The 23,939-nt window shown below is 48.2% G+C and overlaps 1 protein-coding gene across 1 annotated transcript in view; it reads left to right on the forward strand.

Annotated features, from left to right (window-relative positions):
* Positions 1 to 809: 809 nt before the first annotated feature.
* Kcnj15 (potassium inwardly rectifying channel subfamily J member 15) overlaps positions 810 to 23,939 on the forward strand; it is a 42,644-nt gene continuing 19,514 nt past the window's right edge. Inside the window, exons 1-2 of the mRNA XM_050162070.1 lie at positions 810 to 856; positions 1,084 to 1,250. The gene's annotated coding sequence lies outside the window, so the exon portion shown is untranslated. The remainder of the gene's footprint in view (positions 857 to 1,083; positions 1,251 to 23,939) is intronic.

A 23,939-nucleotide genomic window follows, 5' to 3' on the forward strand; every position in this document is an offset into this window, starting at 1 on the left:
TGGCAAAGCAGGGGGCGGGGAAGTGGGGGACACACAAGTACGTCATCATGTTCTTCTGACAAAGAGTCTTTGCTCTTTCTTGTACTTCCTTTAGACTAGCAAAGGGCATCGCTACTCAGGAAGTTCCACGGGAAACTATTCCCCTCTAAGGATGCTCCAGAATCTCTGTATATACTGCTAGAAGATGGCAGAAGAAGTCCAGGAAGGACGCAGACCCGTAGATGGGTGTTTTGACACACTAGAACTCTCCTTTTAGGGGCTTCTCCCAGCATGGCTGGCTACTTCTTGTTAATAATAATTAATAAAAAGCCAGATTCTGAACAAGACTGCTAAGCCCTAATTCTAACCCAGAACCCCAGTCCAGCTCCCACTGTCTTGTCTGGAAGAAGCCAGCTTGACCCTTATCTTTCCAACTACTTGGAGGTAAACAAAATCAGTCCCCCAAAATCAATCAATCAATAAATAAAAAATCACTGTGACCACGGAGGGCAGAACTGAAAACAGCGGTTCCTCCCCACGGTGCCATTCTCCCTGGGCATAATCTGTGGTAGACATGGCTCAAGTGAGTTTGCTGTCCCCTGCTCTCCCCGGGAGCCAGGATGCTGATTAGTGTTCATTTGGGGTGGGGTGGGGGAAGAGGGAGGGAGCGGGAACAGGAGACTCAGGCTGGCTCCTTAAGAAAGATAATCTGTTTATAGTTTACTTAGGCAAAGGAACCTTTAAGAGGACTTTGATAAGACGGGACAAAGTTTCTCCAGAAATGAACTGCTGTTCTGTAATAAGGACTTCAGTTTCTTTCATACACAGGTGCCCGGAGAGCTGGGGAGTCGGTGCCATTCTGAGCTGCCCTGCGCTGGTCTGTACTTTTCCTTAAGACTTTAAGTCATGCTGACATCATGGGATCCTTTCTCAGATTCCTCTCTCTCTCTCTCTCTCTCTCTCTCTCTCTCTCTCTCTCTCTCTCTCTCTCTCTTCTATTCCCCCTCTCTCCCCCTTTCTCCTTTCTTCCCTCCCTCCTTCTCTGTCCCTCCTTCCCCACTCAATCTCTTCCAATCTGTTTCTTTCTCTCCTCATTCCCCTCAGGTAATTCCTACAGAAACTTGTACCAACTTGTTTTTGACTGACAGTGAACAGCCAGAGTGTTTCTTCACTTTGAAAACCCTCCGCACCTATCTTTCCAAGGCACCCTGCATGGACTGATCATTTCCTTGCCTGGTCGCCCAGGAGCCTGCACTGGGCACTCTTTGCAGGTAAGAGGCAGGCTCCTATGTCAACGTGGGGGCACTCAGCTTTCTGGAGATGTTTCTGAAAAACCTGACTTCTAAAGGTAATGAAAACCTTGCCCTTCTTTTAATACTTTCTTAAATCGTTCTAGCCTGCCAAGCTTATCTGGGGATTTACAGGGGCTGTTTACTTGTGGGCAGAGGGAGGGCAGAGGGAGGGGAGCGCGTTTTATCCTTGTCTGCAGAAAATAACAAACTAAGCAGATGTTGCCCAGCGTGGGGAGGGTGTAAGGGGTCTAAGTCTGAGAATTGCTGGGCACTGCTCAAATGCTTTCCTGTGCTGGGTGTCAGAAGGAGCGTGCTACCGATTTCCAGGGACTATACTGGTCTTTTGTAAGTCCCCTGGCTGTCATTTTCTTTTGTCACTGGAGAAGTCAGTTTAGATAGAAGTAAGGCAAATCCTCAACCAAACATTTAAAACTCTCAACAAAAAGAAAGGGCTCTGTTAGTTTCTGTGGGGGGTCAAGGAGTGAAGGGAGTCTGACTTAAGAGACCGCTTTGTTGGCGACCCAGGGAGAACACTGCTCTCGCTGATGGGGTATACTTCCATGTGGATTAGACTGCTCTTGGCTAAGGAGCCCAGGGCTGGGTGAAGTCTCCCACCGGCCCCTGCAAAGCCTGCTTTTGTCTTTTCCCTACACTTCCGCGTTCAGTCGCCTGGAGGAAGTAAGAATTTGTTTCTTAGACATTCTGTGACCCCACAGATGCTTTCAGTCACAAGTTAGAAAACTCACAGCAAATGTAGAAATTATCTCTGGAAAACGGAGGTCCAAACCTTGCCCCCTCCCCACAATCCAAAAGTCCAGCCAACCTTCTTTTTATCTGAATGCGCTCACCCCTCCACCCCAGAGCCCAGGTCAGTGTCCAGGTTATTAATGGGCTGCAAAGTCCCCTCTTGGCAAGCTCAAATCTCCAGCTCATGCTCACACAGCAGCCTCGGTGACTTCGGACCCTTCTCTGCTCTGCCCACTCTCGTGAAGGGTTAAACAAACAGGTCACCATCAGTAACAGCCTTGGGTGACAAATTCTCTCCAATTAATAGCCGTGCTTAGGGGAAAAAAATCAAAGGAAAGTGTCACATAAAAGTGGAATGTGCTGTTAAATGCCGCTCACGTGTGGACACTACACATGAGGGTGACCTAAGATGAAGCATTAATTACAAACTCACCTCACATGTGGCTCCCAGGGAAATGCTCTTTCCAAACCTTCCCGGGGTTTGATTTCCTAACAACCTGCCTTCTGAAGTAAAATAAATGACCACGGAGCACAAACCAGAGGTCACCTGTGGGGTTTCCACACAAGGCTGGAGGCTGAAAAACTTTAGCCAGGTTGCCTGCAGTCCTATCCCCAGAAACTTGAGTCCTAACAGATCAAATCTTTCCCCGGATACCCACGTGAGCACTGTGAGGGTCTTAGGGAAACAGACAGAGCTGACGTGTGTGCTTCTGCTGGCTTCGGGCAAAATGTGTTTCTAAGAAGCCCTCCCCCTTACCACTCCTTCCTCCCACTAACATCCGTGGCCACTTTACAAAAGTGCCACTCCCTGGTTTCCCCACTCACACGTGTAACCCGTGCAGACAGCTCACATTTTGGGGTAGAAGAGTGAGACCACGGGCTTCTCACGCCAGCGGGCCCGGAGCTAACAAAAACAGGTTTTTTCTGGCTTCTTCCCTCAGACCTGAGGGCATGCCTCCTCCCTTTCTTCAAGGAAGAAATCTGAAGGCTTCTGTGGTTGTTGGGGAGGGGGGAGGTGTGTACATATGCATGAATGCATGTGTATGTATGTTGTGTGTGCATGTATATATGTGTGTTTATATGTGTGTTCTTGTATGTGCACGTGTGGATACATGTGTATGTGTATCATATGTATGCTTAGTTATATTTACCCAAATGACAGAATGTGCTGAGGATCAGAGAGCCCACTCAGGAGGCTTTAGGCCGCATCTTCAGCGAAGCCTTTCTCTGACTTACACAATCAGTGTCCCACACTTTCCTAGGCAGTGGTCCGCCCGCTTGAGCCTTGCAGCAGCTCACTGCTTCACTTGAATGGACCCTTTAGAGTCCCAAGCTTAGGCTAGAATGAATTTGTACATAATCCCAGGATGAGCATGGAACAGTGAGGGAAGGTGGGCAGAGAGAAGGTGAGTGCCAGCCCCAGGAGCACCTGTAGGAGGCGGCAGATGCCTCTGAGGGGCTGCCTTCTGATTTCCTTCCAGAAACGACAGTTCTACCCTCCTCTGTGTGTGCAGCAAATGCAGGGCCTCGTTTATTCACATCCTCTCGGTGAAAACAGTCAGGAGGTTCCTGTAAGGATTAATATTGCTTTCTACACCAGCAAAGAGTTGCTTATGGGTGGTCAAAGGCAAGAAGCAGAGCAGAAAGAAGTTGCTGCCTGCTCTCTCAGCTACTCTGTCCTTCACATGTATCTCCTCAGAGACACCTCCATTTCCCTGAAAGGAGGAAGTGGCAGACAGCACAGGGGCAAAGTGAGCCACAGACAGGCCTGGCCCGGTGCCTCTCAAGGACACAGTGCCCCACAAACAGGCAGGTATGACCCAACACTCCTGGCTCCTTGCTGCTGTTCAGGTGGCTTCCTGGATGCCGCTTCCCCTGTCAGGTCAGAGAGCTTTGCTATCAGAAGTTCAGAGCCAGGCAACCTTAGGACAGCAGAGTCTTAGATTTCTCCTGGACCGAGGGGACGGAGGGAACCAGCTGTTTCCTTCCCTTCAAAGGGCACGCAGCAGGTGGAGAAAACATTAACATGGTTAAGCAAAGGACTCCCAGAAAGAAGTCTCGTTGACTAAATGCTGTTTTGTTGAGATGGAAAACAAATAGAAACACGGACATTCCTTCTAAAAGGCAAGATGAGGGCATAGCTCAGTGGTAAAACATGTGCCCAGCAGGCACGGAGCCCTGGTTCTGCCTCCTGGATGCAGGAAAAGCCAGAAAGGTTGAACTTGAGACAGACAGCTGTTGCAATGCACTCCGGATTCATTGAGACAACTACGGGGAGTCTCTTCTTACAGTGCAGCTAAGACCCTTGTAGAGGGTCACACGCATTCCCAGGACTTGGAGTCACACACATTTGTGCCCTTCTTTAACAAGCGACGTGCATTTCCTCTGGTGCAGGAAGACTTCAGCAAGCCCAAACTCAGTCATAGCCCCGTGTGCTTCTCTGCCAGATTCTCTAGACAATAAATCCCAGCTATTTCAGTCGCACTATGAAGACAAATCAAGGCTGTCTGATCATGCTCACAGCAGAAGACACACAAGAAGAAATCAGGGCTCCGATCTGGGGCACTAAAGCACACAGGTGCCCAAAGCTGCTCCGTGTCCAGTACAAAGCAGTTAAACAGAAACGCATGTGTGAGCCCCAGCCCAGTTAAGGACATAACGAGAAAACCATGCGAAGAATGAGCTCCAGAATGGACTGGGTCTTGTTGGATACTTCCCGTGATCTCACAGCTCACACCCCCTAGGGTGCAGCCATCTACACACCAGCAGGGTCACCTTTGATACCAGGATGTTCAAAATCTCCGTGACAGCCCTGAGTGCTCCTGCTTTGTCCGGGGGTCAGGGCAGGTAGTACCTCAAGTCTACCGTACCCCTGGCATGCTCAACCACGCTGATCCTCTCAAGTTCAAGGTGGGTGGATTTGACACAGAGAAGGAGCAGTGTTCAGACCCGGGAGGTCTGGATGGAGGCCATCCTGTTTCAGTTAGTCATCTCGGTGTAAGGCTGATGGTTACAGAATTCTTGTGTGTTTTATTTCCCACTGCTCAAAGCTGAGGTTGGTCAAGATGTCACAGAGCCCAAAGATTATACAAAGCAAGGCTTTCATTAAGGAACATAAACTCAAAACCATGGCTGTAAAATCAGAAGGAGGTTTTGGAGAGGGCTTGTGCATGTGAATCCCATCAACTCAGGATAAATCCATGCTGGGTCTTACGTTGGAAAGCCGCAGACTGATTCCCCGGTGAAGGGACAGATGTGTGCACATGGGAGTCACCAGCTGCCTGACGAGTAACTCTAAGAAATGGGCAGAGGCACGGGCCTGTGCCTCGACATACCTGCTCACCAATGGGTTAAGAAAATTCAATTTCATAATGTCTGGAATGATCCTTACATCACTGGCATGTGATTTATTTCCATATGATGGCTGGTCCTTCCGGTCCCATTTAGGTCTCAGGGCAAGATGCAATCAGCGGACTCAATCCTCTCACTGTAGAGTCCACGCATCCTCTCGTGGAGTCCACCCGGAGACTTAAGATACAAAGAACACATTGCGGGCCATGAGTCTGGAACCCAGAGTGGCGCCCAATTCATTGAGCAAGGCACATTTGCTCCAGTGAACTCTGAGCAGTCGCCTCAGTGAAATACCTGTGTGTCTGGCTGGGGCTCTCCTTTCCCTCCCAGGTCTCTGTGAATGAGCGCTGTTTCCAATGTCATTGCTCGGGATGAACGCTTGCTAAACTCACATCTACCAAACAATGCTCCTCCTCGCTGATGTCTGTGCGCTCAGGAATTTGTCGGCCATATCTGCTCTGCCTTTATCCCCTTCACTAAGGAATACACAGTTGAGGTCTAAATCTTGCTACCTTAATTCTTAGATTTACCCTTTCTATCCATTCCTATAATTAAAACCAACCAAACAACAACAACAACAAAAAGAAGTTCACATCTGCTGAACCCACCTGTCAATCATTCCCACAGACCAGCTAGGAGTTAGGAAAGCATGAGAGTCTGGACACCCCCGGCTGGATGGGCTATCAGACATGCTGCAGTACTACATAGTAAGAGTTCTGCTGGGTTCTTGGCATTGTGTGCAGTCTGTGGAAGGAATTTACAATCAGCTAGCGGGCTGCACCACACACGAGTGTACATACGCAAGTGACAAACCGTGGGAGCTCTCAGCCAGCGCATTAACGCTGAAACTAAAACTGTGTAGGCACAGTCTATTCTGATGTCACCCGTGTCAGCGCAACCACACGCTGGTCCCAATAATTCGTTCAATACACTTCTCATCTTAATTGTAAACAGATTTTATTTTTTACTTTATAATTATGTGTGTACGTGTGTGCCTGAGTGCGAGATTGCACACACGAGTACAGTTCTCAGAGGCCAGAAAACGGCTTCAGATCCCTGGAGCTACAGTTTCAGGTGGTTGTGAGAAGCCCGACGTAGGGGCTGGAACTTAACTCTGGTTCTCTGCAAGAGCTTTTAACCAGTGAGCTGTCTCTCCAGTTCCTATGGGTCTAAAAGGTCTGTACTTCTTAGTTAGGATTAGGCTAGGCTAATTGGAGTTGCTCAGTTGATTAATAGAGTGCTTGTCTAGCAAACACAAATCCTTGAGATGTATCCCCAACCCCACACGAACTGTGTGTGGTAGCCCAAGCCTGTAACCCTAGCATTCAGGAAGAATAGATAGGAAAATCAGGAGTTCAAAATCATCCTTAGCAACACAGCGAGTTCAAAGCCAGCCTGGGAAACAGGAGACCTGTCTCAAAAATAAATCAATAAATAAAGTATAAAAGCTAACCATGAAGAGCCAAGGCTGCCTTGTAAGGGCTGCTACGGTGGTGTGGGCATGACACCAGGGACCCTCCTGCGTATGTGTGGCATTAAATGATTCTAGCCCAAACAGCGCTCTGATGCTCCCATCAACAGGTTCTCAAGAACCCAGCGTCGGGTTCTACATGCTGAAGCTTTAGTCTCCTGGGGTGTCGGGAATCCTCTTAGAGACTAGTCCTGTCTTGTCTCCTATCACCTGAGGAGCTTCCCGCTCTGTCCTGCTGGTGTGCAGAGTCCAAGGAGTGGCCCATGCAGTTCCAACTCTCAGGCTCAGGAAGTCCTTCCCAGCCTGCAGGTCCTGGGCATTAGCACATTAAATCTCCAAGCTCTGCAGCAATCCACCTTTAACTGTGAGACTGCTGGACACCCGTGTTAGACAGAAGACCCATCTCACCCTGGGTCTGTTTACTCCTCTGGCCCGTTTTCATGTGGCTTCACTGGACGGGGTGGACACGTGATCCCTCTGAGACCCTTACAGTGAGTTGTGTGTCCCCGCAGGTGACTGCAAGTGGTGGCACTAGGACACAGTGGACCTGCTCGGTCAGCCCTAGGAAAGTATTTCACGTTTTGTCTCAAAGCCAAATGTCTCTTATTTCTCTTAAGCCACGTTCCTTCTTTCTTTTGGGTATAAAATTCATGCGTGTGTGTGTGTACATGCACGTAAGTGTGCATACACATGCATGCGTGCACCGTGTGGTATGTGTTCAGGTCAAAGGACAGCTTGCAGGAGATGGACTATTCTTTCCACCATGTGGTCTACTCAGGTCTTCAGCCTTGGTTGTTTGGTGGCCCGTGAAGAAATAGCTTTACAATCACTAGTCTATGTTCTCAATGTCATAATTCCTGAAAGATGATGTCCATCCTCTGCTGTGCATGCCTGGCCTGCTTTTTTTACAGCCCTCTGTGTATCATCTGCTGGCCCACACTGATGTAGTTAACTTTCCCCATGGTTTAAACTCATATCTAGCTCAGCACGAGGACACCATCTCTGGCATACAAAGCTGGGGCTAGCACCTTCTAGAATTTTCTCCCATTCCTGCATATAGGTATTTCATTGACATTATAATAGCCTAGTTGCCCCTCTAGGCAGGCCTGAAGTCTCTTTGGTGATGGAGATTTTAGATCCTCCTCTGTACTGCCATGGCCCAGGGAAAGCCACTCCTCTTGAGTCTGTGTGTGCACCCACACAAAGGTAGAATTGCTGTATCTTTGCCTCTTTCCTGGCCTCCCACATCTATCCCAGCACAGACCTCTCATACGAAATGTCTTGAAATACATATCTGAAAACTAGTAAGTGAATCTTGATCTCCCTTGGCGAACCAACATCCTGTGCCTACAATACCGTGATGCTCCGAACCCCAAAGGGGGAGCTAGGGAAATACCCAGAGTGTCTGGGGAAGAAGAAATGTGGGGAGACTTGAGATAAGGTAGAGAAGGAGCTCAGAGCCTGTAAGGTGCAGCGTGGAGGTGGGGGCTGCAATTCTGACCCAGGAAGCAAAGAGGAGAAGGGAAAAGAAGGTTGCACTGCCTGGGTGTGAAAAAGTGAGTCAGTCCGCAGCAAGGCACATCCAAGAGCCGACTGGGCTAGCGTGTTGGCCTCCCTCAGACGCTGTTTCATAAGGGCTGGACTGGGTGCATGGCAGGAAAGGTATTTGACTCTCAGAGGTTTTCAGATTTTAAGTCAAAAAGAAGTTTCTAGGCGTTCCCCTCTAGAGCACGAAATACTCTGTCAGACCCAAAGTCTGAAGAGCTGGTTTGCTGTAAGTGCAATCGAATGTGTCTTGTTTCAAGATGTCCAGACTCTTTAAGCCTTCATGAGAATATGCATATTTAAACACAAATTTTTATAATTACAGATATTAACTTGTCTAGTTCAATATCCTGGGGAGGTTTCTTAAAGTACAGTTTCTATGCAGCAGTTTGCTTACTTTTCAATATCTGTAACTCCTATGGTTGGTAGAAATGTTTGTTAAATGAGATTTAAATCAATCCCCCTTTGTATCTTGAATACTTAAGCTCTGACCTTCAGTTACCTTTCCCCAGCCGGTTCTTGCTGGGAGCTTTCTCTATTGGAAGTTTTGCAGTCTTTTATCTTGCCAGGTGATGAGATTTAGCCATTTTAGTTAAAATTTTAAAACTGCATTTATTTGGTGTGTGTGTGTGTGTGTGTGTGTGTGTGTGTTCCTTTACATGTATACCATTGTGTTCAGACTGAAGTTGAAGGACAGCTTGTACAAATCAGATTTCTCCTCTATCACATGAGTTCTGGGGATCAAACTCAGATTGCTGGACTTGGTTCCAAGTACAATATCCACCAAGCATTCTAGCTGGCCCCAAAACTTAGATCTTGAACTCAGAGAAATTCTGGATGTTATGAGGACAGATGTGGGTAGGGAGGGAGGTGGAAGAAGTATAGACACCCAAAGCCTGGGAACAGCTGTGGTACATGGGAAACCGTGAGAGCTGAATGAGGGACCTTTGCAGAGGAAAAGAAAGGGGAAAGATTCTGGGGGAAGGTACTAGGGTATTTGAGATGAGCCACGAAGGACAGAATGGGCTCCAAAAGTGAGGGGAGGGAGGCACCGTCAGAGGTCAGAGAGCAATGTGAATGAAATAAGGCTGGCCCGGCAATGCAGAGTGGCTGCCCTGTGCCCAAGGTTCAAGTTTGTTGTGGGGAAAGGATAGGAGAGAGATGCTGCCAGTTAGCATCCCTGACAGACTTACACCCTACAGAAGACTGGACACGGGGTCGAGAACTTCCAACCCACACAAGGAACCTTACCATCCACCCCTTGCAGGCCAGGCGAGCAGGGGCCAGAGGCTAAGTCTGTTAGCTTCAGGTGGAAACTGTTTTGGGGAAGGCATTGCCTGGGAGAAGTGGGTGAGTAGCTGGTTTTTGCCAGGAATGTGTTTCAGTTTTCCAAGACAATGAGCAAACTACAAGCCTGTTCTTGAACGCGTTTCCAATAAATTAAAAAACAAAACAAAACAAAAAAAAAAACGAGGAAAGATAATGCTGGGTCCAAACTTGCTAATTACTGCTGTGATTAAAGCAAGACCTTTCATGTTAATTCTTTCATAAGATCTGCGACCTTTGAGCACAGACAGGATCTGAAAGCCAGCAGTGCCAAGGCAGCGAGAACAAGGAAGTCATGCCAGTTCCCCGGGGGCCATGGGCCTTCTTACAGCTCCCAGTTCCTGTTTCCGGGTCTGTCTTCTGGGTTTCCCCAAGGGTGCTGTGACCTTGCAGAACTGCGGCAGAACACGTGGTAGCAAAGTTGAAAACTACATAGGTAGCTTGTGAAAAGTAATCACAGCATCTTTGTGTTTGTCTTAGAAGAAGTAGAATGAGAGCCAGGTGTGGTCCAGAACCTTCTCCAGCTCTTGGGAGACAGAGACGGGTCTGTCAGTTCAAGGTGTGCCTAGGCCACGTGTTGATAGGCAGCTGAAGGAAGGAGAGCAAGCAGGAAAGATGGGAGGGAGGGAGGGAGGAAGGGAGGAAGGGAGGGAGGGAGGGAGGGAGGGAGGGAGGGAGGGAGGGAGGGAGGGACAGAAGTTAATCTAAGGAGTAACACTCATTCTGGAAATTTCCTGACAGGACAGAGAATACAAATGCACGGTAAGAGTATCTAGAATTATGAAGAGATGAGAGAGAGTGAGGGGTGCAGAGATGAAAAAGAGAGAGGGAGAGAGAGGGAGAGAGGGAGGGGGAGAGAGGTACAGAGAGGCAGCTCCCTAAGCGGGCAGAGGAGAACCAACTGGGGATTTTTCTGATGAGACAGGCAGCCTGGCCCCATGTAGTTTCTGGTCCTTGGAGTCCAGACGTCCCTGATGTGAATTCCAGGTGTGACTGCTCCCGGCCCCAGACAGGTGTTTCAGATGTGGTGGAAGTGGTCCACAGAGCACTCTGGGATCTCCCCTTCCCTATGTCCTCTTCCTCTCCCCAGAAGAACAGCGCAAGCTCCTTCCTTGGGTCAGTTTCCGAGAGAAGGTGGGAGATGGAGGAAGAAGTCCCAGACTGCAGTCTCCACTCACAGGGGGCGAGCTATCTAATTTTCCTTCCCTGAAAACCCCAGAGAAACAGGGATGATGAGAGTCGCTTGTGCTGATTTGAGTGAAAGTGTTTGTAGTCGCCAGTCTTGTGTTGTATGAGCTGATAGGGAACAAATGCCTTCAGATGACCAAAAAGATAATTCCTAACTTCCTCCTCCATGGGCCCAATTCCCTTATTAATCAGTTCCACTTTAAAAAGAAAAAAAAAAAAGAAAAGAAAAGAAAAAAAATTATTTTGCAAAGAAGTCCTAAGTTCTAGTTTCTAAGTTGCGACTCCTACAGAATCTTTAAGAACTGCCCTTTAACCTATAAAGGGCATTGCAGGGCTGAGGACATGGCTTTTGGTAAAGGTCTTGCCTTGCAACGCAAAGACCTAAGTTTTACCCTCAGAATCCATGTTAACACAGTCAGTATATGATATCATGCAGATAATTCCAGTGTCTGGGAGGCAGAGAGGCAGTTCCTATCTCAGTGAAGTAGTCTTGCCTGCCTGGAGCGTGCCAGGCCAGCGGGAGACCCCGTTTCAAACAATAATAACAATAATGATGTGCCTGATGAAGGACACCCAAGTTTGTCACACACACACACACACACACACACACAAGGTCTCCTACTACAAAGCCTCTTAAATTGACAAACAAGACGTGGGATGGGAGAGAATTGATTAGTGGCTTATTTCTAGAAGCGCTATTGTTTTGCATGCAAAACAAGTTAGATATTACTCCTCCAGTTCTTTAGGGGCCTTCGTTGTAGTCTGTGGGGAATACACAGAGGCCTTCGAAAGGTAACGCTCCTGTGTTTTAGTTGGAGAAAGGAAGGAGGACAAAGAACAAGTCTGAACTTGGCACACAAGTGAGCCGTGCTCTGGAATCCGGGTGGGTCTAGGAAAAAACACAGACCTCAGTGGAAACATAGATGGGGGTGCAGGAAACCCCCATAAACTATAAACTGGCTGCATTCTGCTCAGGCTGGGATGGAGAGAAAACCTCAAGGCTGTTGGAAATGAGGAGCGGGAACACCACGTACCTCCTGCTCTCAGGAGCCTCGCTGCTGCCCTGGGAATTGGAACCAGGCTAACCACCAACAGCTTGGATGCTTCCCTTGAACCTGAGCATCCAAGGCACCTGCCATTGTGGCCTAAGCCTCTGGGAGAGTGGGGGAGGGGAGGCTGGCTCTTCTCTCTGAGCTCTCCCCGCCAGCCCTTCCACTCACTCATTCTGGTCCCACCTCTCCCTGTGAGGTCCCATCCAGCCGCGGAAGGGTTCTTCCCGCGTCACATGGCAGTGCCCCTTCCGGGAAAGCTGGACTTTGCTTTTCCTATTAGCACCTCATTATCCATTTCCCCAAGACTCTGATTTCCCCAGACTCGGATTTTCCAACCTCATAAAGCATGGCCAGCCCTGCATTCCCGGAACTTCATCTTCTCTAGGCTGAGCAAGCTCTCGGGATGTCTGTGATGTGTCTGAGACTAGTGGGTACTGGCCTGCGTCTGAGTGTGTTTGGGGTGGAAACCTTACGTGACCAGGAGACGCGAAGTCCCTGGAAGACTGATGACATCTTATGTTCGGCTACAATAGGACTTACCATCTTTTACTGGAGCTAGGTCCGCAACAATGTTGGGTGCAGATCAACGTTTACAACAGGTTTATTTGGCTGCCAGATAGTCCCATCATGAAGGGACGCTAAGACAGAAACCTGAAAACAGAAACTGAAGGCCACCTGCCGGCTGGGTCATCCTAAAGATGGAGGAAGAGACCTCCTGGGAAGGGGCTGGATGGTGGTAGTGACTCTGGACAAGTCTAGTCTTCCTTCTGCTCCCTCTTCTGGAGACAGTGAAGTGGGAAAGATTCACTAGCATTGAAGCGGAGTGAGCTGCTAGGTGGCCTGAGAAAACAGGTCAGTAAGATGGAACTAGACGGCCTTCTAGGACGTGCTGTTTCTACCTCCATGTCCACAATTCTTAGCGGTTGCCGTCATCCCATGCAGACTGCCTGCATGCCATCCTTGCAGGACACTGTCAGACTGGACATGTAGAGCTCATGATAGCCTGGCTGGCTTTTATATTTTATTCTATGTGCTTGGGTTCCCAAGGGAGGGGCACTGTTGGAGTAGGCATGGCTTTGTCGGAAGAAGTGTGTCACGGTGGAGGCGGTCTCTGAGGTCTCATACATGCTCAAGCCATGCCCAGGGATCTCAGACCACTTCCTGTTGCCTGCACAGGATGTAGCACTCTCCGCTCCCTCTTCAGCACCACATCTGCATGCACACGGTCATGTTGCACTGTGATGATAATGGACTGACCTCTGAACTGTAAGCCGCTCCATTGAATGATTCCCTTTGTAAGAGTGGCTCTAGTCATGGTGTTTCTTCACATTGACAGAAACCCTAACGAAGACAGGTTTCTTGTCTGAATGTATCTCCGTGCGCTATGAGTGTGTACAGTACCTGTGGAGGTCAGAATAGGGTGTTGGATTCACTGGAAATGAAGGTACTGACAATTATTAGCCACCATATGGGTTTCATAACTGGAACCTAACCTGCATTCTCTGGAAGGGCAGCCAGAGCTCTTAAGCGCTGGACCATCTCTCCATCCCTTATTTCAAATACTTGAGAGGGATAAAAGAGGGGCTGTGTGCATTCTTCTGAGTCCTCTGGGCTCCTGGGGGAGAGTCCCACTGGCAGAGCCTCCTGACACCAGAGAAGCCCGTCACTCTCAGTCCTCATGGAGCACTGCTGCCTTGCAAATACCAGGGACTCAAGACATTCTTAATCATTTTCTAGATGGTCTGCTTCAATGTCCAATCCGTCATCTACCCATCACCATGGGCAATCCCCCAGACCCCTGAATTCTCCTAGCAGAATTTAGATTGTGTATCTCCAGAGGGCAATTCATTTTAAAATATGGTAGATTCCTAACATTTAGAGCTTGGAGGGCATAGGCCTGGTACTGCCTTTTCGAATATGGACAGTTAAACATTCAAAACAACCATTAAAGTTGCCAGTGAACGCTCAGATTTTCACCTCCACCACTCACCAGGCTGGAAGAGAACCTTGAGGTCGTTTCATCCAAACCTATTATTTTACAGATGAGGAAAATGGGACTAATTGATAGCCAGGGATGCTAAATTACAGCTCTTCTCTCGCCAGATAGCAGGGCCAGCAGGCTCCTCCGTGTGTTCCGTTAGTTTAAAAATTGCACAAGCTGGCGAGTGTGCTATGACCCCGAGATTCCACCTTCTGTGGCTTGCAAGTGTTTATGTTTCTAACGTGGGGTTTGCAATCTCCTGCTGCAGTGACCTTTACTACTAAGGCTTCTGGGGCCTCCGGCCAGAGTGACTCACTCCTTCCATACCCAGCCAGCATTTCTAGGCTGCTCAGTATCGACGAAGTATAGCAGGTGAAACAAAATACAAGTTCCCTCTTGACCACCACAAGACCCTGATCCCGGCCAAAGCCTTCTCCACAATTTTTGCCTCCTAGCTGTGAGGCAGGAGGCAGGCCTAAGTTTGTCTGATGTCCTGGATCCCTTGGCCCCTTCCACCAAAGGACCTGTGTTCACACCCGTGAATGTGAGTTATTGTCCTTGTTTGTTTCCGGGAAGGGTCTCAAGTAGCCTAGACTGGTCTCCAACTAGCTATGTAGTCAAGGATGACTTTGAACCGCTGAACCTCTCCCCTCCACCACTCGAATTCCAGCATTGGAGGCATGTGTCTAAGACGCCCAGTCTCTGCGGTACTAGGAATGCTGGGTGAGGACTCTACTGGTTGAGCTACATCCCCTCCCCATCCTCTTCAGCGGGATTCTATCAGTTTACATGAACATAAACTCCATGAGAGCCAACATCTTGCCTGTCTGTTGCATCCCAATGACTGTACACCAATGTGCACACAGTGTCTTTGCTGACAGTCTTTTGCAATGAGTGAAACACATAAAACATGGAATACTGAATTTTACCATAGTAATGGATAAGCATCCATGAGTAAATGGGAACTGTTTAGATATGGAGAGTCTGCTGTGCTGGGTATTAAAACAATGACATACAGGGCATCTCTATCTGATGGTGTATGTTTGAGTGTTTGCATCTTATCACACTCATCTTTATATATTTGAAGGACTGAAAAAGTATTAAATGCTTGCAGAATGAATGAGCAAACAAATGAATGATTTGGAGGTGAGGCCTAATTGGAAAAGACAGGAATTTCAAAGAAAATAGCACTATAGTTCAGAGTTTGAGGCAGGGGTAAGAGGTTCCACCAAGGCTCAAAGTTTCATGTCCTAACTTTCAGTCCTAAACTGTGTATAAGTTTTCTACACCCTCCCACCTTCCGATAGTGTTTTTAAAGTGAGAATGAGACTTGCATATTTAAATCTAGGTCCCATTTCTAATGACTAGGAGGTCAAAAACCCCCTTTGACTTTAGGAAATAAATGCCGGAGATGAAAAGTGATACTCGGGTGGGTGGTGGAAATAATTGAGGGGCATTAAGAGGACCCACCCAACAGACCAATAGCCTTCCCTCCTTCTCCCTTGACTTTGACATGATTCCCAAGTTGAACTCTTGAGCTTCTTAAAGTTTCTTATCTTGTTGATTAAACTGTTTCCATGGTCATCCGTGAGTGTAGCGGCATTTCCTGTGGTAATTTTATGCAGGTGTGCTTTTGGTGGGGTGTGCAGCCTAAGTGAACAATGACCTGGTTTGTATGTAAAAGTTGTTGCTTTCTCTAGTCAAAACCTCTAAGCTACCTCTAAAGGCCCGTGTGCTCTCTCAGAACATCAGTGACACCTTCAGGAGTGCCTGAGTAGCCAAGACAGATAAACACACATGCATCTTAATTCGGGGGATTTCAAAAACATGAAAACCCATTTCCTAGAAAGACAGAACAATGTGCAAGGGCAGAAGATTTCAAAGTCAACAATTTAGAAAACTTTGCATGCAGTGATAAGGGCACAGGAACCACTCACAGGCTCTTGGTCGTGCCTTTGATGGTAATTTATGCTTCATCTATGAACTGACTAATGATCCATTTCCTGGTTCGTGTGCTCACACATTCTAGAGTCATGAGTCATAAAACAGTTTTAGAGACTTACCCTATGCCAGGGTCTGTTGCTGAGAGCGCAGGAGGAACTCAGACCAACCCGTGTGCCATCCGGAAGGGAGGGGCACAAAGCTCTGGCGCTTTAGGCTACAGGAGTAAGGAAGGTGGTGTCGCAGCTGCAGTGGTGAAGGAGATGGAGAACTCTTTACTGACTCCGTGCTGGGAGGCAGGGAAAACAAGCACCGGCTTCAGCTTCAAGGGACTTGCTATCAGAACGGTTGGCTCTTCACACAGGGAGGACAGTAGGAGCAGGAACAGGTTAAAAGAGCCAAGGTGATCTGGACTGTGAGAGGCAACTCCAGGGATAGGACCAAAATGGCAGGGGGCTAGATGAAAGAAACCTGCAATTTGGGTTCAGAGCTGACATTTCATAAAATAGGAAATGAGGAGCAATGAGGTTTGAACCAGGGGTAGAATGGGATGAGGGTTGCAGGTCCTACCCACACAGAGGTTCTCATTTTTAAGAAACCGCTCTTGCATTTTAGAAAAATTTACTGTAAAATGGGGGTGGTATGAAGAAGGTCCGCTGTAGCCCGAGAAACAGCAGTCAACATGTTAAAATGATTTGCAGCAGGCATGGAAACAGACTGTGCAGGGGCTGAAGCAAGATTATGGAACTATAGATCCCAAGGAAGGGAGATGGACTTCAGTGCCTGACTTGTAAGACCATGGTTCTGTTCAAAGAACATGGATCAATAGTAGGTTCAAGGGAAAGGCTGATGACGTCCCCCTTGATAACATCACACTGTAGCCTCCAGGCAATGCTGACATCCTCCATCAGCAAAGAGTATGCACAGTACCTAAGCGGAGAGTCCCCTGACTCAGCTCCTAGCTGCAGCTGATATGCAGAAGCATTCATTATAAGACTCTGGGCTACCGCTCTACGATGGCAGATTCACGTCTCCTTTTCTTTTCTTCACACGTGCACACACTCAACACACACTACAGCCCCGCTGTGTCCTGGGCCCAGGTGTATATAGTATAAGTAGTTTTCACTCCACTGGGAACCCCTGAGCTATGATGGACGGAGGGCTGGCACTGAAAACAGACAGACCGTGGTCTAGACATAATCTCAGGCCAACTCTTAAATTTGTCTTGGTCTCCATTGGCTTATTTTTATCAGAGCTTCACCGGTCATTCTGAAATTTGGACTCAGAAGTATGTACGCCGCCTGCACAGTGCTGGGCGCGTGGGTACTCTCACCTCTCATGTTGTTAATTATCCTATCACACAGGCATGGAAGCGAACCGTTCCACACGGGGCGCTAAGGGGTCAGACATGGAGGGAAATGCTGAATCCATCACCACAACTAAGAAAAGCACCTTCCTGGAATGATCAGTGTCTCAACAGAGCCAGCTCATCAAAACAGCTGAGTCACTCAGCTTGTGTAGGCAGAGGGCTGGGGCATGCTCGGTGTCAAAGCCTGCTAGCAGGTGGGCTCTCATAGCCATGTTCAAAAGCCCAGGAGCGAGCTTTTGACTAGAAGATAGTGGATGTTGCTGATCTTGGCAGCATATGATTTTACAGGAACCTCTGAGGTAGCAGAAGGTAGAACATTCTTAAAGGAAGATAACCTGAGACAGGAACCTCAAGTGTGAAGCTATTGTCATCAAAGGATAAAATGATGGGTTTGGGACCAGAAGTATCTACTACCAGAGGACCTAAAACGCTTAAAAGAAAGTTGTAGGAAGTTTGAAAATGCAAAACTTGAATGTGCCCCACACAACAAGCCCGTGGGGAATCCGTGCAAGCAAAGGGAGGGGTTACCACACCCTGCTGAGGGCCGTAGCCTCCCCCAGCTCACAGATCGCAATCGTTGGCCCACACAACCTGAACATGACTCTCCTTGACTCCTTTTCTTATCCTATGTGCTGAGGATGAAGTGCTTGCTTCTACACTGGAGTATGTGTGTTTTTTACTTGTCATAATTCCCTTAATAATCTAGCGCAACTGTTTTCTCAAGCCAAAGCCAGGCCAGTAGGGCCAACTGTAGATCCACATTCAAAAGGTCAGGAGTGATGTTTTGATTAATAGAGAGCTCTCATGTAGACAGTTGGGGTTTCAGAGGGACGCTGCAGCTTCACTACGTAGAATATTCTAGAACAAAGATGACTTGAGACAGGGACCTCAAGTATGAGCCTGTTGGAGTTTCACCAGAACGACACACACCCAGAGATGACTGGAAGTTTTCAAAACAGTAAAGGGAGCTGGCAGTGTCTAAGGGATCGCCAAGTTCATTCTGTTGGGAGGACCAGGACTAAACAGCTGGAAAAGACAGAAGACTGATCTGTTAAGGATGGGAGGGGACCCAGAGCTGAGACAGCGTGAACAGAACCTCTGTTGGGTGTCCTATGGAAGACCCAGGGGTCCTCCCTCCTACCTGTAGTCCCCACAGCCTCAAGACAGGCATCTTGGGTTCTATTTTCATGCCCTGGTCTGTTGGTCTGGCAGTGACAAGAACAACGAGAAGCCGTAGGGCACACAGAACTAATGTGGAGGTACCGTCAAGGGCTGTCAACCACAGTCCAGTCCCAGATCCACCTCTAAAGAGGGGTCTCTTGTCTGTAACAGGACTGAGGACAGATCCAAGCAAGAATATGGACACTGACCAACCAGCTTTATAAGAGTTAACTAATTTCGATCAGGAAACTTAATGTTCTTTCGCCAGTTCCATCATCCATGGTTTTTGTCCATCTTAATGTCACCTTCTCAGACGTCAAAAGATTAGGTGCTGTGTCTCCACTTCTGTAAGCTGTGGACCTAGGCAATTAATCCCTTGTTATTTTCCACTAAAACCAGCTCCACAGTAGAGCACATACAGTAATTAAAACTTATTTTCAGGCCTAGGGTAATAGCTCAGTTCCTTAAGTGTTTGCCTTGCAAGCGTAAAGATCTGCATTTGAGCCCCGAAAACCTACATAAGAAGCCAGGTGTGGTGGCGTATTCAGTCTTCGCATTAGGAAGGCAGAGACAGGGGGATCCTGGGGATATTTGTCTAAATTGCCTCATCTATTTGGCAAGATCTGGACCACTGAGACATCTTGTCTTAAAAGAAGTTCACATAAACAAGACAAAAGTAATCTTTGGGAAGCTGTAACAGGGCACACAAACATGAATTGAGAGAGTTGATTCATTCAACGGTGTCATGTGTTTGTGTGTGTGTGTGTGTGTGTGTGTGTGTGTGTGTGTGTGTGCGCGCGCGCGCGCGCGCGCGCGCGCGCGTATGTGTTGCTCCTCCTCTCATTTTGGATGAAGAGGACCTGTGTCCCCTCCCTCACAATGTGAGTCTCATCTGGTGTGTTCTGCAGCCAGCATGGTCAGGGTGAACAAGCCAGAGCTGCGTGTCCTGACTCAGCAACCCCAGCAACCCCAGCTTAGTGTGAGTCCCACAGGAGCTGCGTGACCAGGAGTGGTCAAGACCTCAGTCTCCAGCTATGTTTCCCAGCAGAAAAGCTTTTAGATTAGAGCCAGAGCTGGGAAGGAGTTGCTGACCACAGGACCCTTGTGTAACACAGCCTCGTAAGGTACAAATGATGCTTTCGGGCCTAGCTTTTTCTCAGAGGGAATGCCGTCGGCTGAAGCAGGTTTCCCTCAGGGCCCTCCCTATCATGATATATGGCAAAGTGAACCTTTGTGTCCCTGTGCCGTAATTTATGGGTTGACATAACCCATATCTTCTCTTTTATGTTTGGGGTGACATTAGTAACTGCCACCCACAGGAAAAATGGGAAGTCAGCCACTCGGGCCCCTCCCTGTGCCATACATCCTATGGTCCAGAGGAGGACCTGGCTCACCCCTACACGCTGTGAGCTGTGGCCCTCAGCCCTGGTTGGCCTCACATGAGGCAGTGGGAGCTGAAGACCCTCAGACTTCAGCCAAGAATTTCCGAATAAGATTCATGCTAAGTGATCCCCAGGAAACGTGTGCATACTTTGAAACTCAATGATTGTTGGTCTCTAAAGCCGTGTGAATTCAACAGGCTGAGAAGCTCAGGACTATAATCCCAGTTTTCAGAAGGCAAAGGCAGGAGGAATACCATGAGTTCAGTTCCAGAACATTGTAGGCTATATAGCAAGACCATGTCTCAAACAAACAATACTAAATACACATACACAGATGATTAAAACATTTATGATCATTCATCTCCCCCAACCAAGGTTTGGGACACACATATATGGTATATGAATATTCTTATTTTAATGGACATGTGTGTCCACGTAAAACTACATACCATGTATAAGCATTTAAAGGGATAAAGTAAGGCTGAATAGGAGTCACTCTTTCTATTATATATTTGATATATAATATCAGTATTTTTCATGTCTATATCCACCTGCATTATACTTCGCCACTCTAGAGACCCCTGGGCTAAGCAGGCAGAACACTATGTAGAACCCGGCTCTCTGATACGCTGATTGACACACCGCGTGCACGATCATCGTAGGGAGACTTTCATCAGGCCAAGCTGGGTGCTCTGATGCCCATCAATCTGAGGGATATACAGATACTTCCTCTCCAAGCATGAGCTTGTGCTGTCAATCAACATATGAAATCTAGATCTTCATTTCTGGTTGATGGTTCCTGTGGGTGAAGGGTCCCCCACGTGCTTCGCTGTGGACCCATGTCCTCACTGAGCTGGAGCACTGGGTGCGGTGTCTGTAAAAATAAACTGGGATCCCCATAGAACATCCCCATTGTCTCAGTGTATGGGTGCCCCCCTCGAGGTCTTAAGTTCCTTGCTCGTGCTCTCTCTCTCCTTCTGCTCCTGATTTGGACCTTGAGATTTCTGTCCGGTGCTCCAATGTGGGTCTCTGTCTCTGTCTCTGTCTCCTTTCATCATCTGATGAAGGTTAATATTCAGGAGGAAGCCTATATGTTTTTCTTTGGGTTCTCCTTCTTATTTAGCTTCTCTAGGATCACTAATTATAGGCTCAATGTCCTTTATTTAAGGCTAGAAACCAAATATGAGTGAGTACATCCCATGTTCCTTTTTTTGGGTCTGGCTTACCTCACTCAGGATAGTGTTTTCTATTTCCATCCATTGATCCTACTGCACATACTGGCTTTGTAGGAACCTAGGCAGTTTGGATGCTCACCTTACTAGACCTGGATGGAGGTGGGTGGTCCTTGGACTTCCCACAGGGCAGGGAACCCTGATTGCTCTTTGGGCTGACGAGGGAGGGGGACTTGATTGGGGGAGGGGGAGGGAAAGGGGAGGCGGCTGGGGGGAAGAAACAGAAATCTTTAATAAATAAATAAACAAACAAACAAACTGGGATAATGATTGAATCTAAAATTCCTGTAGAGACAGGAGAATCCCTGGTCTTGCTGACCAGCTCAGAGAGCTGAATCAGCATGCTTCAGGGTTCAGTGAGAGACTGTGTCAAAAAGTAAGAAGGTCAGGTGGTGGTGGTGCATGCCTTTAATCCCAGCAGAGGCAGGCGGATCTCTGTGAGTTCGAGGCCAGTCAGGTCTACAGAACGAGTTCCAGGACAGCCAGGACTACACAGGGAAACCCTGCCTTGAAAAAAATAAATAAATAAAAGTAAGATGAATAGTGATTGAAGAAGACATACAACATCAACCTTTGTACGTCATACATATATGCACACACTTGTACCCACATACCTGCATGCAGTGCAAGTGTGCGCGCACACACGTGCACACACACATGCCCACACGATGAGCTGAGTACCCATCCATCTAGAACCCATCTCTGAGCAGAAAAGACACATCCCAGAGCAGAGATGGATAGTAGCAGAGTGAAGCTGCCACGAGGTGCTGACGAGGTACAAAAGGCCGAGGAGAGGAAGGAGAGAAAGTGCTAGTCAGCTGGGCTGTGAGGAGCAAAGAGGAGTTTGCAAGGTGGAAAGGTCTCTGGAGTGACTGACCTGCCTGAGCAAAGGCATCAGGCAGGAATCTGCTGTATCAGCAACCCCTCCGGGCCAAGCGCAGACTCCTCAGCCAATTAGAGAAAGCCTCAAGCGAACAGAAAATAATAGTCCTCACTGTTCGCTGCAAACTAGGCTCTTGGACTTGCACAACTGGAACATGTCTGAGAGTAAATGATTCCACAGATTTGGCTGTGGCAGGGTGTGGAAATTTTCTCCCATGGACACGGTAAGCACATCTCGTTTACAGTAATATCTGGACGGACTGAGAATGAGCCGTGCCGGGGGAAATTGAATTTTCAGATTAACAGCATAAAATGGAAAGTCTGGTTGGAAATCCTTTCTAATTGTGTTTCCTTTGAAGAGATGAGAACTGTTGGAGTCGTAAAGCATCTCACTTTAATCTTACCTGGAGAGACAGAGAGAGGGAGAGCACACTGTGTGTTCAGCCCTGCCAACCGCCTTGTGAAAGGCATATTAGAACCAGACAGAGTGGTGCATGCCTATTATCCCAGCACTGGCAATGCAGAGGCAGGGGGTTACTATAAGTTCAGGCTAGCCTGGTCCACCTTGGGAGTCTGATGCCAGCTTGGACTACAGGATGAGACCCTCTCCTGTCATCTCTGAGACCCTCTCTTCCTCTGTGTCACCCTAGCTGTGCCCCAGACACCGGCTGACTCCACGGGCCCTCAGCTCACAGATTCTCGCCTCTCTCAAGCATCTGACCCCAGCCTGGGCTATACCTCAGTGGTTATTTCAGCTTGAGTGACTGGAGAGGCTAATTAATTAGGATGTCAGGAGCTGGGTTTGCCAGACCATTCTCTATGGTATCAAAGGAACCGCCCTGTGAGCATGTTAAATCTTATCTTTCCTTTGAATAAAACCCGAGAAGTTCCTCGTTTTCCTGAGATGAAGACACGACAGATCTCAAAAAGCTCCCAAGGCCCTAACTTCTCACCTGGACCCTGTAGCCTCCCCATACCTGCGGTCCTTTCTGGAAGGTACGGAGCTCCATCTACCAGGGCCATTGCCACAGACACCGGCTCTCACCTGACCAGAAGTTGTTCTGTTTCTTCACCCCTCTCTGGGAAATCTTCCAGAAACCTCAGACTAGAACACACCACACCATACGCCCACGCTTTCTTCTGTCTTCCAGCCTGGACTCCCTCCCCAGCACACCCAGGTTTGTCTTTGAATGGCTGCCTGATGACTTGGGCAAGGCCTCACTTCCCCATCCTGTTCTAGAGGACAAAGCCAGCGGCTTGTCTTCCCTGACGGCTCCACACGGCCCTCAGCTCACAGTAGGGACACAGTAAGTTCTTGCTGCGGATGAACACACACTGAAGGAATGTCTTTTCAGCCTGTCGCAGGTTTTCCTCTGTGTGATTTTAGATGCTGCAGATGATGGTTCTTGTGAACCCATGAGAACTTTGTAGATTCAGATAGAATTCTCTGCACTTCGTCTGCAGTGAATGCAATTTCCTCATGGCCAGTGTGCTCCTTCTACTAGAGTCTCTAATTGACAGTGAATTCTCTTGTGACACGTGGTATGGCAGACGGATTTTAACCTCTCACCGTCTCTGGGGGCCAGATCTTATCATCCCTCCATTCCGTACTTGGGGACACCAAGTCTCCGAAGGGTTAAGAATCTGTCCAAAGCTTTACAGGTAGTGTCAACAGGAACACAGTGAGTACTCCGTCTGACTTCACGCTACAGTGCTCAGTGTATCTTTAAGGACAGAGTATGTCATGCTCAGCTTGACTTCTGAAGGAGAGGTGGGATGAGCCAACAGCAGAAGGAAGGAGAACCTTCAGGAAAGAATCAAGCGTTCCCAGACATGGAGCCCTGAGGGCACTGAGCTGTTCTGGAAGAGGCCAGCATCGAGTTGGAAGCCAGGCTCGTCCTAGAGAGAGCAAAGCTGAGGAATGAGAGCCTGAGCGAGGCCTGAGCGGTGGTGCGATGCCTTCTAAAGGTTCCTTGGGACCTGCCCCACGGGGAGTGGGAGTCACTGGAAAATTGTGAAGAGCTGCTCTGTGTGCACACG

Source organism: Alexandromys fortis, unplaced genomic scaffold (genome assembly GCF_014885135.2).
Source record: "Alexandromys fortis isolate MF-2015 unplaced genomic scaffold, M_Fortis_MF-2015_v1.1 scaffold_128, whole genome shotgun sequence".
Lineage (NCBI taxonomy): Eukaryota > Metazoa > Chordata > Mammalia > Rodentia > Cricetidae > Alexandromys > Alexandromys fortis.